This window comes from Puma concolor, chromosome A3 (genome assembly GCF_028749965.1).
Source record: "Puma concolor isolate L17-30 chromosome A3, mPumCon1.1.hap2, whole genome shotgun sequence".
NCBI classification, from domain to species: Eukaryota; Metazoa; Chordata; class Mammalia; order Carnivora; family Felidae; genus Puma; species Puma concolor.
The window spans coordinates 77285488-77307990 of record NC_141669.1 but is presented as its reverse complement, the minus strand read 5'-3'; the positions used below and the strand labels follow the sequence as shown (position 1 = coordinate 77307990).

Below are 22503 nucleotides of genomic sequence, written 5' to 3'. Positions count from 1 at the left end.
TTTTTTTTGTCAACAGATTCCCTCCCCCCCCCCCCCCCAGGGATAATCCTGATTTTTACTGTGCTTCTTTGCTTCTGTCAGTGTCTTCTTTAAATGGTGGTTGTGTTTACCCCTCTTCATTTATTTTTGCTCTCATAAAGTTTTATCACAGTTTCTGCAGTGGCTCTCCATGTTGCATTGTCAGCATGGAGTTGTGTTTTTATGTGATCTTTTGTACCCCTTGGTTAAGATTTCCTCAGTTTTTGTATATAATCTGTGGAATTTGTACATGTTGCATTAATCTCTTAGAAATGACCAGCAGAGCTCTCAACACCTGTTTTCTCATACCAGGTGTCTGATTTCTGCGAAGACCTCAGGAATAGGTGAAAGCTTTTAAAGTTTGTCTGATAGTCATGGCAGTAAATATTATTTTATGTTAGTCGTTAACATATTGTAATTACCAAATCTCTACAGATTACATCATCTGAAGGAATGGTATGTCTACCTAGCTGTGCTTCTAAGAAAAACTAATTCACAAGTTGACAAGGATCAGAAAAAGTAGTTCATGTTGAAAGTTTGTTTTCCTATAATGTACATTTTTTCCCTATAATGTACATTTTTTACGAAGTCTTTTGAATTAAAATTTGATGCTGATAGACTGTCTCGTGATACTCGTTGAAGAGTAGAATTTGCCATAGTGTCGCTTAGGGATTGTGGTGATTCATTAAAAATTGAGCCAATGGTGGAACAATTGTAAACATGCCCTTGTAAATGGGTTGGTAGACATTTCTTTTAGCGCACATGACACAGTGAATTTTCCCCCCACTCTCATTGGTGTTAGTTACACGCATTATCTACATTGTATGAATATTTGTATATTACATGTAACTATTTTAAAGAATTTTGTGATACTACCTACAATAGAGAGTAAAGAAGTATTCTAACTCTATAGTGGTCTTTCATAAGAAATTAGTAAAGTGAGTAAAATTAACTTATTAAAATATAACATGGTATTTTACTTTTTCTGTGAAATATGCCTTTCACAGTTCACTGATTTTAAACAAAAATGAGTTGGGAAACAACTGACAGTGTCAGAGTTAGAATAAACTTATTTTAAATTCCAGAATTCAAATAGCAAAATTTATTCAAGTGATACTTAGCATAACATATAAAATTATGGTTAGCAGGAAGAGAATGTTGGAGAATATGGTTATTTCTGGATATCCATTCCCCCCTCCCCCACATTGTACTTGATTCTTTTTATTTTTTTTTCTTAATGAACTAATTTCAGAATGTGGGTCAAAATGAAATAATATATTAGCAGCTTTAAAGTTTTACTGTAGAATATATTTTACATATCATATCAGTAGAGTTGTGGATTAAAAGGACTGATTAATTGGGGATATGAGATAAAATTCTCAGAAACTAGGTAAACCCTGGAAATGTAACCCGACTGCTTTCCATCTCACTATCCTGTCCTCAGACCAAACAGGGAAGGGAAATAGGGTGGATTTGGAGAATACTGGTTTTTGTAGTTTTTGTATAAACTGTCATACTGATCTAACAAGTATAGATGAAGAAAAGGTACTTCATAATCTTTGTTTATTTGTGTTTGTTGATACTTGTTTATACCAAAATATTGATTTAAAAGAAAATAACTTTTGATCTTTTAGACTAAGTATGCTAATATCTCTGGCCATTTTGGAATCTTTTTTCAAAAGAAACATTTCTTTTTTTCTTAACTTTTTTAAAGTTTTGTTTTTTTAAGTAATCTCTACGCCCAGTGTGGGGCTCAAACTCAAGATCCTGAGGTCAAGAGTCAAATGCTCCTTGGGGCGCCTGGGTGGCGCAGTCGGTTAAGCGTCCGACTTCAGCCAGGTCACGATCTCGCGGTCCGTGAGTTCGAGCCCCGCGTCGGGCTCTGGGCTGATGGCTCGGAGCCTGGAGCCTGTTTCCGATTCTGTGTCTCCCTCTCTCTCTGCCCCTCCCCCGTTCATGCTCTGTCTCTCTCTGTCCCAAAAATAAAAAATAAAAAACGTTGGGAAAAAAAAAAAAAAGAGTCAAATGCTCCAGGGGCACCTGAGTGGCTCAGTCCGTTAAGCTAAAAGTACGATTACTTTTGATTTCTGCTCAGGTCATGATTTCTCTATTCGTGTGTTTGAGCCCCATCTCTGGCTCTGTGCTGACAGCTGGCTTGCTTGGGTTTCCCTCCCTGTCTCTCCCTCCCTGTCTCTCCCTCTCCCTCCCTGTCTCTCCCTCCCTGTCTCTCCCTCTCCCTCCCTGTCTCTCCCTCCCTGTCTCTCCCTCTCCCTCCCTGTCTCCCCCTCCCCCCTCCCCCTCTCCCTCCCTGTCTCCCCCTCCCCCTCCCCCTCTCCCTCCCCCTCCCTCTCTCCCTCTCCCTCTCTCCCTCTCCCTCCCCCTCCCTGTCTCTTCCTCCCTGTCTCTCCCTCCCTGTCTCTCCCTCCCCCTCCCCCTCTCCCTCCCTTCTCTCTCTGCCGTACCCTCTTCACACATGTGTGTGCTCTCTCTCTGCCTCTCAAAATAAATAAATAAACTTAAAAAAAAAAGAAGTCGAATGCTCTGACTGAGCCAGCCAGGCGCCCCTCAAAAGAAACATCTGTAATGTGGTTTAGCCTCTTTGTGTAGATTTGACCTGAATTACACTTTTCAGTGTTTAAGCTATATCTTCTCCTTCCCCCCCAAAGAAAATCACCTTTTAGACTAACTCGAGTGATTTGATCAGGTAGTTGAATCAATGTTATGATAAAAAGAAGTTTTTACTAAATTCTTGATGTAAAGAAGTTTTCCAGAAGTGTATTCTATATACCATAGTTTAATTTTCAGATTTTATAAAGATCATGAGATTTCGTTTTTAGCATCATCTAACAACCTTAGAAACAAATAGCATAAGGTAGCTCATTCTTCTTCTTTTTAGTTTTCATTCAAACTTCAGGGTGTTTTATTTCTCCCTTGAAATTTAATGTTAAATAACAGAGACCTAAACATTTTGCTCTGAATTATGGTAGGTCATGACACAGAGGAGTTCTCAAGTAAATATTTTTCTTTTTTAACTGCAGCTAACTTGTGGCCACATCTACAATATCTTATTATTTCTTGGCATAACATACACCTTTTATAATGATACCCTTTTTTTTTTTTAAAGGCAAATCCCTATTTATTAAAAAAATTTTTTTTTCAACGTTTATTTATTTTTGGGACAGAGAGAGACAGAGCATGAACGGGGGAGGGGCAGAGAGAGAGGGAGACACAGAATCGGAAACAGGCTCCAGGCTCCGAGCCATCAGCCCAGAGCCTGACGCTGGGCTCGAACTCATGGACCGCGAGATCGTGACCTGGCTAAAGTCGGACGCTTAACCGACTGCGCCACCCAGGCGCCCCATATAATGATACCCTTTTAATAATTAAGTTCAAGAACCCAGTAGTTTAACAATCAATAGTGGGATTTTAACTTGTTAATCTATTTAGACAAATTTAACATGGTTTGTTAACATTTAAAGCACAGTTTACAAATTGAAAGCTTTTTTTCATTTACTAAATTGTGTGTTTTTTTTTAAGTTATTCTTGTTAAGTGGGCGCCACGCCCAACATGGGGCTTGAACTCCTGACCCTGAGATCAAGGGTCACAATGCTGTACTGACTGAGCCAGCCAGGCACCCCTCATTTACTAAATAGTTTAATATTAACTTACTAAAAATGGACTCAAAAGTGCTTTTTTGGGAGTATGTTGAAATATCAATATTACATTTATTGGCTTTAAGTTGATTTCTTTCTGAAATCTAAAGACCTTAAAGTTTGGAAACATAACCCTTATTGAAAAATTTGTTTTACATCCCTTTGAACAAACGACTATTAAATACATGGTCTGATATTTAGAGGAGAGAGAGAGATGAACATTGGAAGACTTCTACTGAAGGTTAAGGAACTTGTCTTACTTTTAGAGATGGGACCAATTATTGGCAGTGGTACAGGCAGGTTAAACCTGTGTCTAGTATTGTGCTTTTCGTCTCTATAGACCGTCCCCCGCTTCAAATTACGGGTGGATGATAAGTGCATTTGTATGATAGATACATGAAAAACCTTTTCTTTCCTTCGTGGAAAACTTTTTCTGTTTTTAAGATGTGGTTATGTTATCAGGTATAATCAAATGTGTAATAGAAGAAAAAAACTAAATGAATAGGTTTTGTGTGATAGTGCAAACCTGAAAAGCAGGTTTAACAAAGGATATATAGAGTAATTTGTGAAATTTGAAAGGATTTCAAAGCACTTTAAAGCTTGAGAGTAATGTCACTGATTCTTAAGTCTAATTGCATTTAATTTTCTTGATGTAGGTATGTATAAGTACACTCTTAACATTGAAAAGGGGTAGTTAATAGATGTTCTTACAACTAGGAGAATCTAGGAGTGTCCATATTGCTCATGGGTATTTAACTTATCTTGGCAAAGAATTTTTCTTTTCCCCCTCTTCTCATTAAAGCACTCAAGTCTGAGTTAATGAAGGGTGTTATCTATTAAATACAGGTGGCTCTTCTTAGTCCCTTACAAAGAGGAAATTGTGAACTCAGAGCAACTCTGAATGATAGAATGTATGGGAGATCAAGTTGAGATATGAGCAGCTTCCCATTACTTTAGGTTACCAACCCACTGAGAAGTAAAGAATTCCATGTAGTTTAATAGTTTTTAGTCTGTGGCCACCCCACCCCCAACCATTATTCAGGCATTCCCTGAGTGCCTTCTAATATGCAAAGCACCATTCCTGGCTGACAAAATCCCTGCCCTCATAGATTTTACATTCTGATGGCACACACATTTCCTCAGTTTATGTTTCAACTGTACTCCCTTTGTGGATGGCCGAAATTACGAGTGGAAAATTTGGGATGTATGGTTTTCTATGCTACACTTTAGAAGCTCTGATGAGAACTTTACTTTTTTTTTTTTTTTAAAGTAAGCTCTACACCGAGTGTGGGGCTTAAACTCATGACCCAAGACCAAGAGTCTCATTCTCCATTGGCTGAGTTAGTCAGGTGCCCTTATAGAGCTTTACTATTATTAACAAAAGAGAGGGAAGAAAAAAAGGAGGGAAGAAGAGTTTTTCTATAACTAGACATAAACTGATACATGGAAAGAGGAAGTAGAAAGGGGGAGATATTGTACCAAAGATTTTAAAAGGTGAGCCAAAGGTCAAAGAGAGATCCCGCCAGAAGCTGGGGCCTTCAGGTGTTTACTTTTACTGGCCAGCCTTGGATAGATAGATAAGTTCCTAGACAGGAAAATGGGAGAAGGTAGGATAATAGGGACAGGGTGAGTAGGACTTGTTAACAAGATTGGTTTCAGTAACTTGCTATGTACCTATAAAACATACGTTGTCATTTGTGTTTAGAAAAGACCCTGTTGCTCTTTCTTGTGTTCTTTTGTGAGTACATTTGAAAGGTGAGTGGTTGGCCTTTATAGTGTCTGGAAATATTGTCACTGATGCATTTTTTTTTTTTAAGTCTATTCATTTTTAGAGGGAGAGGGAGAATGGGGGAGGGGCAAAGAGAAAGAATCCCAAGCAAGCTCCACGCTGTCAGCGCAGAGCCAGACGTGGGGCTCAAACTCACAAACTGAGGTTATGACTTCAGTAGTTGGACTGACTGAGCCCCCCCAGGTGCTCCTGTCACTGATTTGTGACTGCTACTTCTGTTTTCTGGTTATTTGACAGTTCTTTTGAAGATAACTGATGGAGCCAATCTGGCTCTTAGTTGATTGCACTAAAATTGGTCTGTATATTTGTTACTGCTTCCCTTAATTCTAGACCTGTGCTGTATAACTTGAAGTTGTGCCTTTGTTTTTCCTGCATTGTAAATTTCTGCATGAGGATTTCTTACTGCACTTAGATATGAATCAGGTGCTTATTTTTCTACTTTCTGTTATGTACCTTTCCTAGTGATGATCCAGTTTGGTAAAGATGTCTCTTCCTGAGTTTACACAACCATTGCACACTTAGGATAAGCACGAGAGATCTTTGATCTTTGTTTTTATTTTAATACATAATGGTCTTTTGCTTTCATTTGTGAGGCATTGAGCCAGACTCTCATGTGATCTTGCTTGCTGCAGTGAGTTGAGATTTTTTAAAATTTTATTTTAAAGCGAATCGACTTGTGTTTATTTCAGGGCCTGAATATAAAAATGAGCACTGGTTCCATTCAAGACCTAAGAGACTTCATTTATAGCACCCAAATTAAGCCCTCAAATTACTAGTTTCACTGTTAATGTATTTTGGTAACTATATCACTTTTATCAAAATGCTGATGTGCAGAAGAATTTGAACTCTTTGAATGTATTAAATTCAGTGCTGTCAGAGCAGGTTCACTGAGCTGTTCAACATTTGGAAATATGTGCCCATAGTTTAGATTAAAAAACAAGACAAAGCCTTACTTGATGTCTAAATTATCTCTTGTAACTGGTTTCATTGATATGGTACAGAATTTTATTAACACTTTGATGGTTGTAGGTCCAAAGTGTGAGGAAGTGGAGTTTAATTTCTTTCTCGTCATCTGTTCTGGAGTCTTTTGAAGTAAAATGTGGAAGTGAAATGATAACTTTTGGCTTAATACATAGAATAGTTTGCGGTTATACTCTCCATTTCTTTGTTTTCGTTTTGTGCAGTCTAGTTTGTAAGGGACTTAGGGGTTTGGAAGGATTAGTGATGATTTAGATTGCATTATTGCTCTTATCCTGGATCTTGAGTCTTTTTCTCAGTGATATGTTTGTGTTTTAGGTTCAGGTTATTTTCTCTTCTCTTGTGCTTTTGTTTTGTGTTGCTTTTTTTCTGCCTCTGTCTGTGCTTGATTTTTATTTAAGTACAGGGTGGCCACCAGGTCTGGAAACACAGATGCGTACACAATAAATGGCTAATTGATGTTACAGTACAGAATGTTAAAATAATCTCTGTTTTCAGACTTTATGATCACCCTACAGACTGGAATTCTTATAGGCGGGTCTTTTGTTTTTGTTCAGGCATATATTGCCTGGGCAAATTATGGAGTCAAGCATAAGGTGTATTTTGAATAGAAAGGAGAAGAGATGCATAGTTAATTTTAGAGAGCTAGCTGGAATAACATTGATACTGCGTTTTCACAAGGACTGAAACCAATCCAGCAAAAGATAAGTGTGATATTTAATGGATTGTCAGATGATATTATGGCTAATACAGTTTGGGAGATGCTGTATAGCAGTGGCTTCGGAGTATATCAGTTGAAAAATGCTCAGAGGAGTTGGCCAAATGGTGATGACGTTAGGAGACCGTGTTTTTTTTGTTCTTTTCATTTTGTTTTTTTAGGCCTTAACTCTATTATTTCAGAGTAATGCCTTGATAATCATAAAATCCTTCTTATTCACATGTGAATGAAAACTATTCTATACCCACAGATCTAGGTGAGAATTACTTGTCCACAAATGTGCATGAGACATCTCAACACATTTAGATACATATGTCTGAATTTTTGCTACTTTATGCATTTAGTTAATGCTGCAGAATGCTTAGCACAGTTTACTTGTGTATGTTTGTAAATGTTTATTAGATGTAAGAAGGCTTTATACTTGGAGCAGATTATGCTTCCGGAAAAAGCTCCAAAAGGAGGATGATTGGGAGCATGGACACTGAAGTCGGACTACTTGGATTTGTATTCCTGTCCCACCACTCTGTAGATGGATAACTTAAAGCAAATTACTTAATGTTTCTAAACCTCAGTTTTCTCATTTGTAAAATGAATGATATATATATATATGTATATGTATATATTTAATTTTTAAAATCTTGTATTATTTTTTAAGATTTTAAGTAATCTCTACACCCAATGTGGAGCTTGAACAAACAACCCTGAGATCAAGACTCGCACGCTGAGCCAGCCAGGTGCCCCAGAATGGTAACATATCTTATAAAATTGTTAGCTGAGACAGTCCATGTAAAGCTATTCTTATAGAGCCCGGCACGCGTAATCACTGCCATTGGAGTGCCTTCTGTTACTGTTGTCGTTACTCTGACTACTACTGTCACTATTAGTACATGATAGGTTGAAAGAGTACCTAACCTAGGCAGAAGACACGGTTTGAGGTTCCCATAGAAACTGTTTTTCTTAATGTTTGTTTATTTTTGAGAGAGAGAGGGAGAGTGTGGGCAAGGGGCAGAGAGAGAGAGAGAGAGAGACAGAGAGACAGAGGGTCAGAAATGGGTTCCTGCTGACAGCAGAGAGCTGGATGTGGGGCTCTAACTCATGAACCATGAGATCATGACCTGAGCCGAAATGGAGTCAGATGCTTAACCCACTGCACCCAGGTGCCCCACCCATAGAAACTATCAATGGTTCTGTGACTTCTCGAGTTACTTAGTCTTTCTAGGATTTAGTAGTTTTAATCTGCAGTATAATATTTTTACCTGAGTTAAGGCAGAGGGCTGGACCATATGATATCTTGAGGTCCTTTTGATTCTAAAATCCAGAGTTCTATTGTAAGATTCTCATTTTCTGTTAGAGTTTGTTAGCTACGTAAGGGCAACAACTGTGTTAGTTTTGTATGCTGCTCTGTCCATGTATCTATATTGTGTCTGTAAATACTTGCTGAGTAAAGTTTTTCATAGAAACAGTATCTTGTAATGAGAGTAGACTAGGGAGTAGAAGAGAGGAGAGAGATTAGCATTCCTTCTCAAGGACTGAATGCTTAACTTGTTAAAAGTATGAACACAAATCTCTTGCTGTTCAATTTTTATTTACTAAATAAATACTGTCTGCTAGCATTAGGCACTTTGGAGAACAAAGGTAATTTGCATCTGCTGTTTGGGGGAGTGAGGAAAGGAGTAAAACATATGTGATTAATTATACAAGGTAATAAGTAAAAATGCTATAAAGGAATCAGAGGTATATGTTATATATTTAGAACCTATTTAGAATGTATGAAAATCAAATGGCAGTATAGAGTATCTTGTAATTGTTCTGCTTTTAGGAAGCAGGTGCTTGAAAAAACATCAAGGTCATGAACTTTAGAAGAGTTTCTTTTGGGTCAAATTTGATACATAACCTTGAGAACTCTGGGGGAGACTTAAAACTAGTATTTGTAGAGGAGATTGATGAATGCAATTTAATAAACTAACAATCACAATGCATTTTTGCCTTTCTACTATGAAAAATTTTTTCGTAGAAGCATAGTTACATCTTAAAAAATTTTTTTTAACGTTTATTTATTTTTGAGACAGAGAGAGAGAGAGAGCATGAATGGGGAGGGTCAGAGAAAGAGGGAGACACAGAATCCGAAACAGGCTCCAGGCTCTGAGCTGTCAGCACAGAGCCCGATGCGGGGTTCGAACTCACGGACCGCGAGATCATGACCTGGGCTGAAGTCGGATGCTTAACCGACGGAGCCACCCAGTCGCCCCTGAAGCATAGTTACATCTAATGCCGTATTAGTTTATGAACATTTTTTTTTTTTTCAACGTTTATTTATTTTTGGGACAGAGAGAGACAGAGCATGAACGGGGGAGGGGCAGAGAGAGAGGGAGACACAGAATCGGAAACAGGCTCCAGGCTCTGAGCCATCAGCCCAGAGCCTGACGCGGGGCTCGAACTCACGGACCGCGAGATAGTGACCTGGCTGAAGTCGGACGCTTAACCGACTGCGCCACCCAGGCGCCCCAACATTTTTAATCCTATAGAACATTGTCATGGTACATTGAGTACCTCTATACCCACTACTTAAATTCAACAGTATTTATATTTTTACCATGTTTGCTTTATATAATCTTTGCTGAACATGTCAAAATAAATTGTAGATAGCATGTTACTTCACCCAATACTTAAGTATGAATCTACTCCCCAAATGTTGTTTTCTTCCTACCTACGATATTGTCATCATGATATATAACACGGTTGTCTAATCTCCAGAAGTCATCTAATCCCCGTCCTTATGCAGATGTCCCCATCTGGGTCAGAAATGACTTACATAGCTTTTCCCTTCCATACCAAGATCCAGTGAAACATCATGCATTATTGTGCTGCATTTGCTGTTGTGTCTCAATTCTCTTTTAAATTTAAGCACCTACTTAAAAAGTGACCGTCTTTTTTTTTTTTTTTTAAAGTGACTGTCTTTTTGAAGAGACTGATTATCTTGTAAAATGTCCTGTATTCAGAATTTGTCTCATTATTTCTTTGAGGTCTTGTTTAAAACTTACTCCTTTGTCTTCTGTAAACTCTTAAATTAGAGCTAAAGACTTAGTTAAATTCAAGTTAAACATTTTGGCCAGGATGCTTCATAGGTGATGCGGCTTCATCCTTCACATCAGAAGGCACAAAGTGCCTGATTGTCACACTGAGTGGTGCTAACTTTGATCACAGGTGAAGTTGGTGATTACTAGATAGCCCCATGGACAAGTAACATTTTCCCTTTTGTGATTATCCGGTATATCTTGGCATATTTTGTTACCATGTAAATCCATTTCTTCTTTAGAATTTTACTTAATGGATTTACTGATTTCTCTTTTTTTTTTTTTCTTTTAAGATTTTAAGTAATCTCTCCACCCATTGTGGGGCTTGAACCCACAGCCCCAAGACCAGGAGTTGCACGCTCTACTGACTAAGCCAGGTGCCCCATGATTTTTTTTTTCTAGATGGATCTAGGGGTGCCTGGGTGGCTCAGTTGGGTAAGCATCTGACTTGAGTTCAGGTCATGCTCTCATTGTCTGTGGGTTCTAGTCCAGAGTCGGGCTCTTGTGCTGACTGCTCAGAGCCTGAAGCCTGCTTCGGATTCTCTCTCTCTCTCTCTCTCTCTTTCTCTCTCTCTCTCTCTCTCTCTCTCTCTGCCTGCCCCTCCCCCAGTTGCACTCTGACTCTCTCTTTCTCTCTGTCTTAAATAAATAAACATTAATGGGGCGCCTGGGTGGCTCAGTTGGTTAAGTGTCCAACTTCGGCTCAGGTCATGATCTCATAGTTTGTGAGTTTGAGCCTCACGTCAGGCTCTGCGCTGACAGCCCAGAGCCTGGAGCATACTTTGGATTCTGTCTCCCTCTGTCTCTGCTCCTGTCCAACTTGCACTGTGTCTCTCCCTCTCTCTCTCAAAAATAAATAAACATTTTTAAAAAACAAAACAAAAAGATGTATCTAGACAGGAGTCACCCAGCTATGGCCCGTTGGCCAAATTTTCTCTCTTGCCTGTTTTTGTAAATAAAGTTTTATTGGAACACAGCATACTCATTTTTTATGTATTGTCTATAGCTGCTTTCCCACAGCTGTGGCAGGTTGAATAGTTGTGACAGAAACCATATGGCTCTGCAGAGCCCCAAATATTTATTTTATGGTTCTTCAAAGAAAAGTTTTGCTCATCCCTGATTTAGTATGTATATATCGTCCCCTTTTTCTCATCGTATTGGTAGTAGTGGTATAAAAGTGGTGTTTATGTATTTGGTGTTCATATAATTGTTTGTAGCTTTTGTTGCATCCTGATGTTGTTCAAGGTATAACTGCTTTGAACATGGGGAGACTTGTGAAATTTCTGCTTGTGTCTCCAAATCCATAAAGTATGGTGTTGTACGTGGCCTGTACAATCATATGTTAAACACACAGAAATCTATCAGGTATAAAAAGAGTTATAAAGAATAATGAACGCCAAAGTAACTGCTACTCAGCTTAGTTTAGGGTATAGGACATTCCACCATACTTGAAACCCTTCTGTTACCTTCACAGATTCCATCCTTTCTTTCCCACTGTCCTGAATTTTGTGCCTGCCTACCCTCACATATATGGTCTCCATGTGTGTATCTGTGTCTAAATAGCATCTACTGTCGTTTTAAGAGATTTTGGAGTTTTTGTGCCTGATTGTATATGGAATGCTTTTTTATACAATTGACTTTTTTCACTCAGCATGTTTGCAGGGTTTTTCCTTGTTGCTCTCTTCCTCTCTTTTTAATAGTATTGCATATGTATTATATAGTATTCTATTGGACAGTTATAACACATTTGTGTAATCTCTTTGGATGGACATTTGGATTCTTTTTGTAAGTGTAAACAATGATGCTAAAATGCAGTTTACATGCCTTTTGGTACATATGTGTGAGGGTTTCTCTAGAGCCTATACTTAGGGGCGTAATTGCTGAATTGTAGGCTTTTCTCATTGTATAGCCTACTTAGGTATTTCCACAATTAACTCCAAAGTGGCTGTAGCAACTTAAGCTCCCACCAGTGGGATACAGAAGTTTCTGTTGCCCTATATCAATGGTGCAGGTGGTGCCCTGTGTAAATACAATATTGGTCATACATGGAACTTAACATTCTCTAGTAGCCACTTTAACAAAAAGGAGCAGGTGAAGGTAATTATATTTTATCTAGTATATTAAAAATACCATTTCAGTAAGTAAACAGTAAAAATTAATGAGATATTTTTGCATTCTCTTTTATTAAATCTTTGAAATATGGTATATATTTTATACTTAATAGCATATTTCAGTTTGGATTAGCCACATGTGGCTACTAGCTGCTGTATCACAGCAGAGTTCTATGTCCTTGTCTGCACTTGGTATTGAGAATTTTTTTTCCTTCAATCTAATGAGAGAAACACTGTTTCGTGACTTTAATTTTATGTTTTCCTCTTACTAGTGTGGGTGAACATTCTCATATGTATAGTGGCCGTTTGAATTTCTCCGTGTATTTGCTGTTATCATTTGCCCTTTTTTTTTTTAAGATTTTATTTTTTTGAAGTTTGTTCATTTTGAGAGAGAAAGAGTGCAAGTGGGAAGGGACAAAGAAAGAGGACAGAAGAGAATCCCAAGCAAGTGCTGTGCCATCAGTGCAGAGCCTGGCATGGGACATGACCTGAGCAGAAACCAGGAGTCCGACACTTAACCGACCGAGCCACCCCGGAACCCAAGATTTTATTTTTAAATAATCTCTACGCACAGTGTGGGGCTGGAACTTACAACCCTGAGATCAAGAGTCTCACACTCTGCCAACTGAGCCAGCTAGACACTCCCATGTTTTTCTTGTTTTTTTGTTTTTTTTTTTAATGACAAAATCTTGTAGGCATAAATACAGACTTCCTTTTAAATTAGAATGCTGCTGTTTTTCTTAGTTGTATTTAAGAGTTTTTAGGGATTAATTAGATGGCGGGTCTGTAAAATGACACAGACATTTTAGTGGTGCCTGACTGGCTCAGGCAGTGGCGTGGCTCTTGATCTTAGGGTGGTGGGTTCAAGCCCCATGTTGGGTGTAGTGATTGCTTAAAACTAAAATCTCTAAAATCCCCCAAATCCTATTTTAACCTCAAGGCAGTTTTAAAATAATTCCCAAAATGCTTGGATTGAAGTAGATGCTTGGAAGGGTAGTACTTGAATGGTAATATGGGGGTGGGGGATAGGTTGATTGCTTTATACTTAAGGTAAACAATACTTTGTGTATGTTTTTAAAAAATTTTTGTGTATTTTTAAAAATTTTATAGAGAGTGCACACGTGAGGTGGGGAGAGGGGCTGAGGGAGAGAGAAGGAGAATCCCAAGCAGGCTCCACGCTCAGCACAGAGCCTGATGCGGGGCTCGATCCCACCACCCTGAGATTGTGACCTCAGCCGAAATTAAGAGTTAGAGGCTCAACCAACAGAGCCACCCAGCATCCCTGTGTATATTTCTTTTCCTCTATACATTCCTCCCTTTGCTCAGTTTGCTCCTTTCCTTAACTCTAAGCTCAGAGACCTGTGGGAAGAGCTAAGCTGAATGGATTCTGGTCTAGAGCCAAAGATGTTCTCAAAAAGGGCTTATAGGGCTAGACTGATGTGGGAGTTGGGGATGCTTAATGTGGAGCATCTGGAAACAAACCAAGTGATAAATTCATTAGTGTACCTTCTGTCTGCAGTAAGTGGGTGTGATTGACTGGGTGCTTTAAATGTGAAACACTGAAAGTAGAATTGCTGGAAATCACCATTGAAATGGCTCTGTTGTCGGAGAGTTTACACAGGCATTGGGGACAGTGACAGAAATATAGCTCATTTCTAAAATGGACAGATTCCTCAGGAAGAAGTGCATGAGTGTGTGGAGGTTCTGGTGCATTGTGGTGGCAGTGATAATGAGATTTCCTAACAGGCTGGCCAAGTACACAGTAACATGCTAAGTAGGAACTTAAACTCCCATGTGTGAGCAAAGCCCTTGAGGAGAAATTTAGTCATCGTGGTGGAATTAGCCATTCCTGGAAATGTTGGTTGATTTGGAAAGTAAAAGCAATAAAAGATAGGAATCATAAACATAATTAATAAAATTACTTTAAACATGGGGCGCCAGGGTGGCTCAGTCGGTTAAGCGGCTGACTTCAGCTCAGGTCATGATCTCGCGGTCCGTGAGTTCGAGCCCCGCGTCGGGCTCTGTGCTGACAGCTCAGAGCCTGGAGCCTGCTTCAGATTCTGTGTCTCCCTCTCTCTCTGACCCTCCCCTGTTCATGCTCTCTCTCTCTCTCTCTCTCTCTCTCTGTCTGTCTCAAAAATAAATAAATGTTAAAAAAAATTTAAAGAAAAATTACTTTAAACATTTAAAAAATTGCTGGAAATAAGAGCTGCTTGCACTTAATGTATGTTACAGTAGATGACAGAGGTTAATCAGAGTTCTACTAGATTTTTGGGTCTCTGCCAACTTAATATTTTTGTGAACTTTGGAATGGTTGACTAGGATATCTCTCTTTAAGAAGGATTTTTTAACTTCACATGTATTTTACTTAGTACGTGCTAAGTGTCAGAGACACAGGTTAGGGCAGAAAGGATAAGGAAGGCAAAAATGTCAAAAGAAATATGGATGACTGTATAGGGGTGGTGAGAGGCTGGGATGAAGTGTTGCTGATGGTGACAAAGAGGAGGTGTTATTTCTTAGGCACCTTGAATGATTTGGTTAGTTCACTGAAAAAAGATAGGACTACTTCGGTGGGAATGAGAATGATGTTCCTGGCCCATGTAAGGCCTAGGCGGGGCAGGTTATAGAGGGAGGTCCCAGACTGGATATTTTGTACTCAGTGTCACTTGGGGAGTGGAAGGCCATTAAATCTTTTTGGGATGGCTAAAGTATGTTTTAGGGAAATGAGGCTGGTGGTAATCTGTAGGGTCGATTGAAGGAAGGGGAGAGTGAAGTGAGGGGGACCAACTAGGAGGCGGTTAGATAATCCAGACAATAGGCGATGATGTTCAGGATTAGGGTGGAGGATAAGAGAGACACTTAAAGGGAGAGATTTGATGGAACATAATGATTTGGTGTATCTCTGAGTGGATTCATATAAAAGATTTATGGTTTCTAGCCTGAGTTACTAGAAGAAGGAGTTTGAATAGGGAGATTAATAGGCAGTGAATACAAATAGAATGGCATATGAAGGTGGTTTGGTGCACAGGTGAAGATTTTGGTTATGCTCTGTTTGAAGAGATATGTAGCCAAGCTTAATGAATAAAGCAGCCAAGCTTAATGAATAAAAATCTGAGAAGTCAATATAGAAGTGATAGCTGAAAGGCACCTGGCTGGCTTAGTTGGTAGAGCATGTGACTCTTGATCTTAGGGTTGTATGTTCGAGCCCCATGTTGGGTGTAGATACTACTTAAAAAAATAAAATATGAGGGGCGCCTGGGTGGCGCAGTCGGTTAAGCGTCCGACTTCAGCCAGGTCACGATCTCGCGGTCTGTGAGTTCGAGCCCCGCGTCAGGCTCTGGGCTGATGGCTCAGAGCCTGGAGCCTGTTTCCGATTCTGTGTCTCCCTCTCTCTCTGCCCCTCCCCCGTTCATGCTCTGTCTCTCTCTGTCCCAAAAATAAATAAAAAACGTTGAAAAAAAAAAAATTTTAAAAAAAAAATAAAATATGAAGGGCATCTGGGTGGCTCAGTTGGTTGAGTACCTGACTCTTGATGCGGTCATGATCCCTGGGTCGTGGGATGGAACCTTGAGTCCAGCTCTTCATTGAGCTGGAGCCTACTTGGGGTTCTCTCTCTCCCTCTGCCCTGCTCACGACCGCTCTCTCTCTAAAAATTAAAAAGTATGTATATATTAAAAAGTGGTAGCTGAAGCAATGAGATTGGATCAAAGGGGAGATACTATATTTTGGGTTGAAGGCTAATTACTATTTGGGGGACCCACTTCCCTGTTGAAAGTTGGAGGCTGGAAGAAAAAGCAGGGGCATGAATGATTGTGAATGTTGTGTTTTAAAAGTCTGCAGAAGTGGAAAGAATTTCAGGAAGGGGGAGGTGTTATCAATAGTGTGAAGTGCAACAAAATACCTTATCTTGAGAAGCCTACTTTTTAGGACCAGACTGATGAATTAGCTACTTCTATCAAGAAATAGCTAATTCTGCCAAAAAGACCTCAGTGTGTGAGTTGTTTTGCCAGGAGTAGTGGTGCTTTTTGTAATGATATAGTTACATATTATATCATGAGAAACATTCTGAATATGAAATATTCTATATATGTTGGTCATACTATGACCATGCTTCAAGGTGAAGTAAATTCACTTTTGTGGGTGTTAGGACCGTAACGATGCAGTAGAGTCATGTTCTGTCACTACTCATAATCATAGCACTAAAGATAACGAAACCTACAAATAAAATTCACTCTGAAAGCCTCCTGAAACTTTTGCTGTCTGATTTTGTTCTTAATTTGGTTTTTGTAATCTGGAGCCATTTATTTGGGAGTGAAGAGAGGACAGAGGACAACTAGAAGTAAATCATGTAGCCCTCAAGTTATTTTATTGTCATTGCCCATTGAAAAACTATTGGGATTAGGGGGCACCTGGGTGGCTCAGTCGGTTTAAGCATCTGACTTCAGCTCAGGTCATGACCTCACGGTTTGTGGGTTCGAGCCCCACATTGGGCTCTGTGCTGACAGCTTGGAGCCTGGAGCCTGCTTCAGATTGTGTCTCCCTCTCTCTCTCTGTTCTTCCCCTACCTGTGCTCTGTCCCTCTGTCTCAAAAATAAATAAACAGTAAGAAAAATTTTTTTAAAGAAAACTATTGGGATTAGGAAAAGCAATTATTTTAGTTCTGGGCTGCTTTGCAGATGTTAAAAAGGTGTGAATTCTTGTCAGTGTGTTTTAAGTCAATCTTGTAGTAAAACAAGCACAAAATCATGACAAAGTTCAAACTACATTTGTTTCATCATCCACGTAGTCAAATAAAGATGGGACATGAACTCCCTCTGATTTCAGCAACATTAGCTAAACAATTTACTATTAGGGTCAAGGGAAAATAATTCTTTTGTCTTAAAATATTAAGCTTTTTTTTTTTTTTTAATGTTTATTAATTTACTTGGAGGGGGGAGGGGCAGAGGGAGAGGGAGGGACAGAATCCCAAGCAGGCTCTGCGCTGTCAGAAGCCTGATGCGGGGCTCAAACTCAAGAACCTTGAGATCATGACCTGAGCAGAGATCAAGAGTGGGACGCTTAACTTACTTAGCTACCCAGGTACCCCAAAATAGTAAGCTTTTAATGGACACATGCAGGTAGCTGGTGATACCAGCTTTATATTGGCCTAAACTACTTTCTTTAGTCCTTGCCTCTCAGTCTTCTTCCAAATCTGTTAGGACCCAAAGTTTTTTTTTTTTAATTTTTTTTTTTTTCAACGTTTATTTATTTTTGGGACAGAGAGAGACAGAGCATGAACGGGGGAGGGGCAGAGAGAGAGGGAGACACAGAATGTGAAACAGGCTCCAGGCTCTGAGCCATCAGCCCAGAGCCTGATGCGGGGCTCGAACTCACGGACCGTGAGATCGTGACCTGGCTGAAGTCGGACGCTTAACCGACTGCGCCACCCAGGCGCCCCTCAGGACCCAAAGTTTTTAAAAGCCATGGAGATAGTGAGGAGGAACAAACTGATCATAAACACAATGTGGATGGATCTTGGAGACGTTATGCTAAGTGAAAGAAGCCAGACAGAAAAGGGCACATACTATATGTTACATGTACATGAAATTCTGGAAGGGCAAAACTATTCTATGGACCGCTCGTTAATGGCTAAGTCTGGAAGTGATGGGGAGATTGGTTTCAAAGGGGCGTGAAGGAACTTTCTGAAGTGATAGAAATGTTCTGTATCTTTATTGTGGTTGTGATTACCCAAGTATCTATATTTAACTCCTCAAACTGTGCACGTAGAATAGGTGCATCTTATTACACGTAAAAACAGCCAGGAGTCTTTAGCAGCGGGAAGGAGTTGGATGGCAGAATGGAACTTTGTTGATTGGACTGTGATCTGACATTTTTATAGTGAATTGACCATTTTGACAGTAAAGCTGTCTAACATTGGTGGAAACTCCTCGATGTGTCTGACAGGGAGTGTGTATGTAAGAGAACGTAATTGAGATTAACGCAGTGATTTTGCTACTTTTGAGATGCAAGTAAACATATATATAATTAACTAAAATGTTTGGGTAATATCCAGTTAACTAAGTTTCTCCCCACCCCATCTGGTTTGCTGGTTTCAGAAGTCATTGAAAGGATTTCAGTAATGAAAAAGCCTTTAAAGGATGTTGACAGTTGAGCCTGGTTGGAAAAACTTGAGAGTTCAAAATGTTATCCACAGGATAGTCATTCTCCAAACACCAGGTATTTTCTCCTCTGTTGATTTATGTATGGATAGTTGATCTGAGAGGTAAACTATAACTTTATTTTGCTGTTTGACTGCATCTGATTTTATTTATGCCCTAGGTTGGTTATGGTAGACTAAGTTTGATTTATGGTTTATAATGATAATGATAGCTAACATTTTTAAGCACTTACTTTATGCCCAGCACTGACCTACAGTTAACCTGCACTATCTCATTCATTTACTACAACTCTGTGACATAGGTGCTTTTAATACTGCTGTCTTTTAGACGAATATATCACGGCTTTAAAAATTAAATAATTAGGTCAGGGTCATACAGTAAGCGGTTGAGCTGGCATTTGATTCAAGTCTATTTTGTGGTAAAGCCCATACCATTTTTTTTTAATGTGAAAAAAGAAGTCTTGAGGGGAAGAGTGGTGATTTAAAAGAAGGCATAACTTGGTTTTCTGCAGATTCTGTGGCCCACACTAAATGGATCCTGAGTACCAAAGAATGTGGCATTTCTAGCTTTTACAGCCCTTGATGTCAGGCAGTGCTTCATGGATCTGAGCTAATGGCAGTGATGGCCATTGAAAATGAGGTTTCTGCCATTCCCAAGGTCATTCATCCAGCAGTCTGTCTTTTGCCCTTAGGAGATCCTTTCTCTTCCTCTTGTCCTCCTCTTCACTCCTGACATACTTCTAGCATTGTCTCAAGTCAGGTTCCTCTGGAAGGCCTCATGGAAACAATATTCCCTGAGTTTCTGGCATGTTTATGAGTTTGCATACACTCTTCTATACTTGCAATTCGTTTTGCTGGGTGTAAAATCTGTGGCAGATATTTTCCTGAATTTCTTCAAGATCATTGTTCTTGGCTTATGGCATTTCTGTCAGAGTTGACGATGTATATATATAACCCGTATGTGTATGACCTATACATGTATATATATAACCTGAGTGCATGTTATTTGTAGTTCAGATATGCAGGTAGTCTGATTTTTAACACATAGTATACATATCCAAACAGTGACAGGTTTTTCTCTCATTAAAATAGCAGCTAAAGCAAAAGGCCCTGGTCAGCAAAAGTTATTTCCATTTTATGACCTACCTGTTCCTTATTGAGGGACTAGGGGAGGGATTAACAAATGGTACTATTGTCCCAAAGTTGGAATTTTAGCTATGCTTTTGAATTAGAACAAGATCTAAATTATTGTCACATCTGGCGAACCTTACTTATAAGTTCACAAAATCTGCAACTTAATTGATTTGTTTTCATAATATATTCTAATCTAGAGCTATAAGTTTCCAACCTTTGGGTTTTTTTGTTGTTGTTTGTTTGTTTGTTTTTTGGAAGGCAAGCAAATATTTACTAGAATTAGTTGGAACGATGGGACACCTCGGTGGTGCTCAGTCTCTTAAGCGTCTGACTTCGGATCAGGTCATGATCTCACAGTTAGTGAGTTTGAACCCCACATTGGGCTCTGTGCTGACAGCACAGAGCCTGGAGCCTGCTTCAGATTCTGTGTCTCCCACTTTCTCTGCCCCTCCCCCTCACGCTCTGTGACTGTCTTTCTCTCATTAAAAAAAATTAACAACAACAGAAAAAGAATTAGTTGGAAAGACCTGGGAGCACCGCACGTGTAAATTCCAAATCAAACACTAGTTTTGGAGCCAGATTAATTTATATTCCCATCAGTTACATCTCTGTTACTGGAGCTGGGTGTGGTAAATGCCTAGTTATCCAGCTGTAATAAAAAAATGTTAAAAGTATCAGTTTAGCATTTATTCAGACCCTTTTGAACTTTCCATATCTGTTATTTTTTCAGAAATCTTAAGCAAATGCCACTAACACTACAATTCAGGGTTGATTTGGAAGAAGAGAGAACTTTTGATTTAATTCTGAAAGAATTAAGAATTGGAAAGGAGGGTGAGAGCCAAATGTTCTGTTTCTGTGAATTTAGTGAAGGGGGAAAAAGTATTCTTCCTTTGCTTCCCAGGGAAGCGGAGACTAGTGTTTAGGATTTGAAGCAGATATTTGTGAAGGATACTCTCTGTAAGTCTCTGGTTTGGTATTGGTACCGTGTGACTTCCAAGCATCATCATTTAGAGCGGGAGCTGGTTACGAATTTTATTACTGCGATCACTAATTTTACTATTTATTTTTCTATTTTAAAGTTTTTTTAACCTTTTTTACACCCAACATGAGTCTCAAATTTACAATCCCGAGATCAAGAGTTGCATGCTCTACTAACTGAGCCAGCCAGGTGCCCCAGGCTATCATTAATTTTACCAACATATTACACTCGTAAAAGCTGTTAATCTAGGCATTGTGTCTAGCAACAGGTTGGTAGTGAAGAATACTTGGCTACATTGTAGAAACATTTCTTGATCATCCTTAGGAGAATATATGACCTCAGTTAAAATGTGAAAGTAGAAAGAGGCACTGTTCTAAGCATTTCACCTGTATTAGCTTTTTAAATTCTCACAGCTCTCTTAGGGTAGGTTTTATTCCCCACATTTTATAGAAACTGAGGCACAGAAAAGATTAAATAACTTGACAAGATCACCTAGCATATAGGAGATAAATGCACATCCAGATAGTTTGGCTCTAGAGACCTTGCTTTAACTTCAAATACATAGAATAGGGGCGCCTGGGTGGTGCAGTCGGTTAAGCGTCCGACTTCAGCCAGGTCACGATCTCGCGGTCCGTGAGTTCGAGCCCCGCGTCGGGCTCTGGGCTGATGGCTCAGAGCCTGGAGCCTGTTTCCGATTCTGTGTCTCCCTCTCTCTCTGCCCCTCCCCCGTTCATGCTCTGTCTCTGTCTGTCCCAAAAATAAATAAAAAACGTTGAAAAAAAAATTTTAAAAAAACAAATACATAGAATAGAGCGCATTGAGGAAATACATTATAATAAGAGATGAAAGCTGAGAATTTTTCAGACATGTGAAACCTGGATCATCTGACTCAGAAAGGTAAGCGATTCTTAACCTCAAACTGTTTAAAAGTCCAGGGTGTTAGCAGGGATCTAGGACTATAGTACACAACATAAAATTGTATCCTGTTTCTTCTTATTTTTTCCCCCCTGCTATTGAATTACACATTTTTAGTATTTAGTTTGAACTACAATTTAGTTTGAACACAATTTAGTATTTAGTTTGAACTACAGCTACATTTAGTTTGAACATAACATACCAGTACTGTTCTTATGAATGCTATAATTACTGTTTGTTTTCAGCAAGAATATTTCTTGTAAATTTGCTTTGCCTTAGATTTCTTCATTTCTAAATGCCATTTTATTACCTTTACAATTGACTTAAAAAAAAATTTTTTTTTTAAGGTAGGCCACATGCCTTTTTTTTAAGGTAGGCCCACGTGGGGCTTGAAGTCATGACCCTGAGATCAAGAGTTGCATGTTCTACCCACTGGGGCAGCCAGGTGCCCCCCCTCCCCATTTTTTCTTAAATGTTTTTTTTTCTTTTTTAAAGAAAAAATGCTCAACATGGACCATTGACTTTTTTTTTTAATTTTTTTTAATGTTTATTAATTTTTGAGACAGAGAGAGACAAAGCATGAATGGGGGAGGGTCAGAGAGAGGGAGACACAGAATCTGAAACAGGCTCCAGGCTCTGAGCTGTCAGCACGGAGCCTGACGCGGGGCTCGAACTCATGGACTGAGAGATCATGGCCTGAGCCGAAGTCAGCCACTTAACCGACTGAGCCACCCAGGCGCCCCCGTTGACTTTTTTAAATTCAGAGAAACATGCTTCATATTTAATAATGGAAGGCAATAAGAAAATAACGTTGATTTAACTTTATTTTGGTGATGTATTAGTAGTCTATAAAGCTCAGTAAAGACACTTTTATATATCACAGTGAAAAAAAGGAAGTGATATACGCTCAGTTGTGTTTTTTTGTGTTTTTTTTTTTGTTTGTTTTTTCCCCTAAGTATGTGCTCAGGGTTGCCTG

General features: G+C 39.2%; 1 protein-coding gene and 1 long non-coding RNA gene across 10 annotated transcripts in view; both read left to right on the top strand.

Moving 5' to 3' along the window:
- The window catches only part of PPM1B (protein phosphatase, Mg2+/Mn2+ dependent 1B), a 92495-nt gene that overhangs the window by 2079 nt on the left and 67913 nt on the right, over positions 1-22503 (top strand). The gene's annotated exons all lie outside the window — the stretch shown is intronic.
- Positions 3386-14461, top strand: LOC147582548 (uncharacterized). Its single transcript, XR_015249250.1, has 2 exons — positions 3386-9436; positions 9657-14461. It is a non-coding gene; the product is annotated as an uncharacterized LOC147582548 (long non-coding RNA).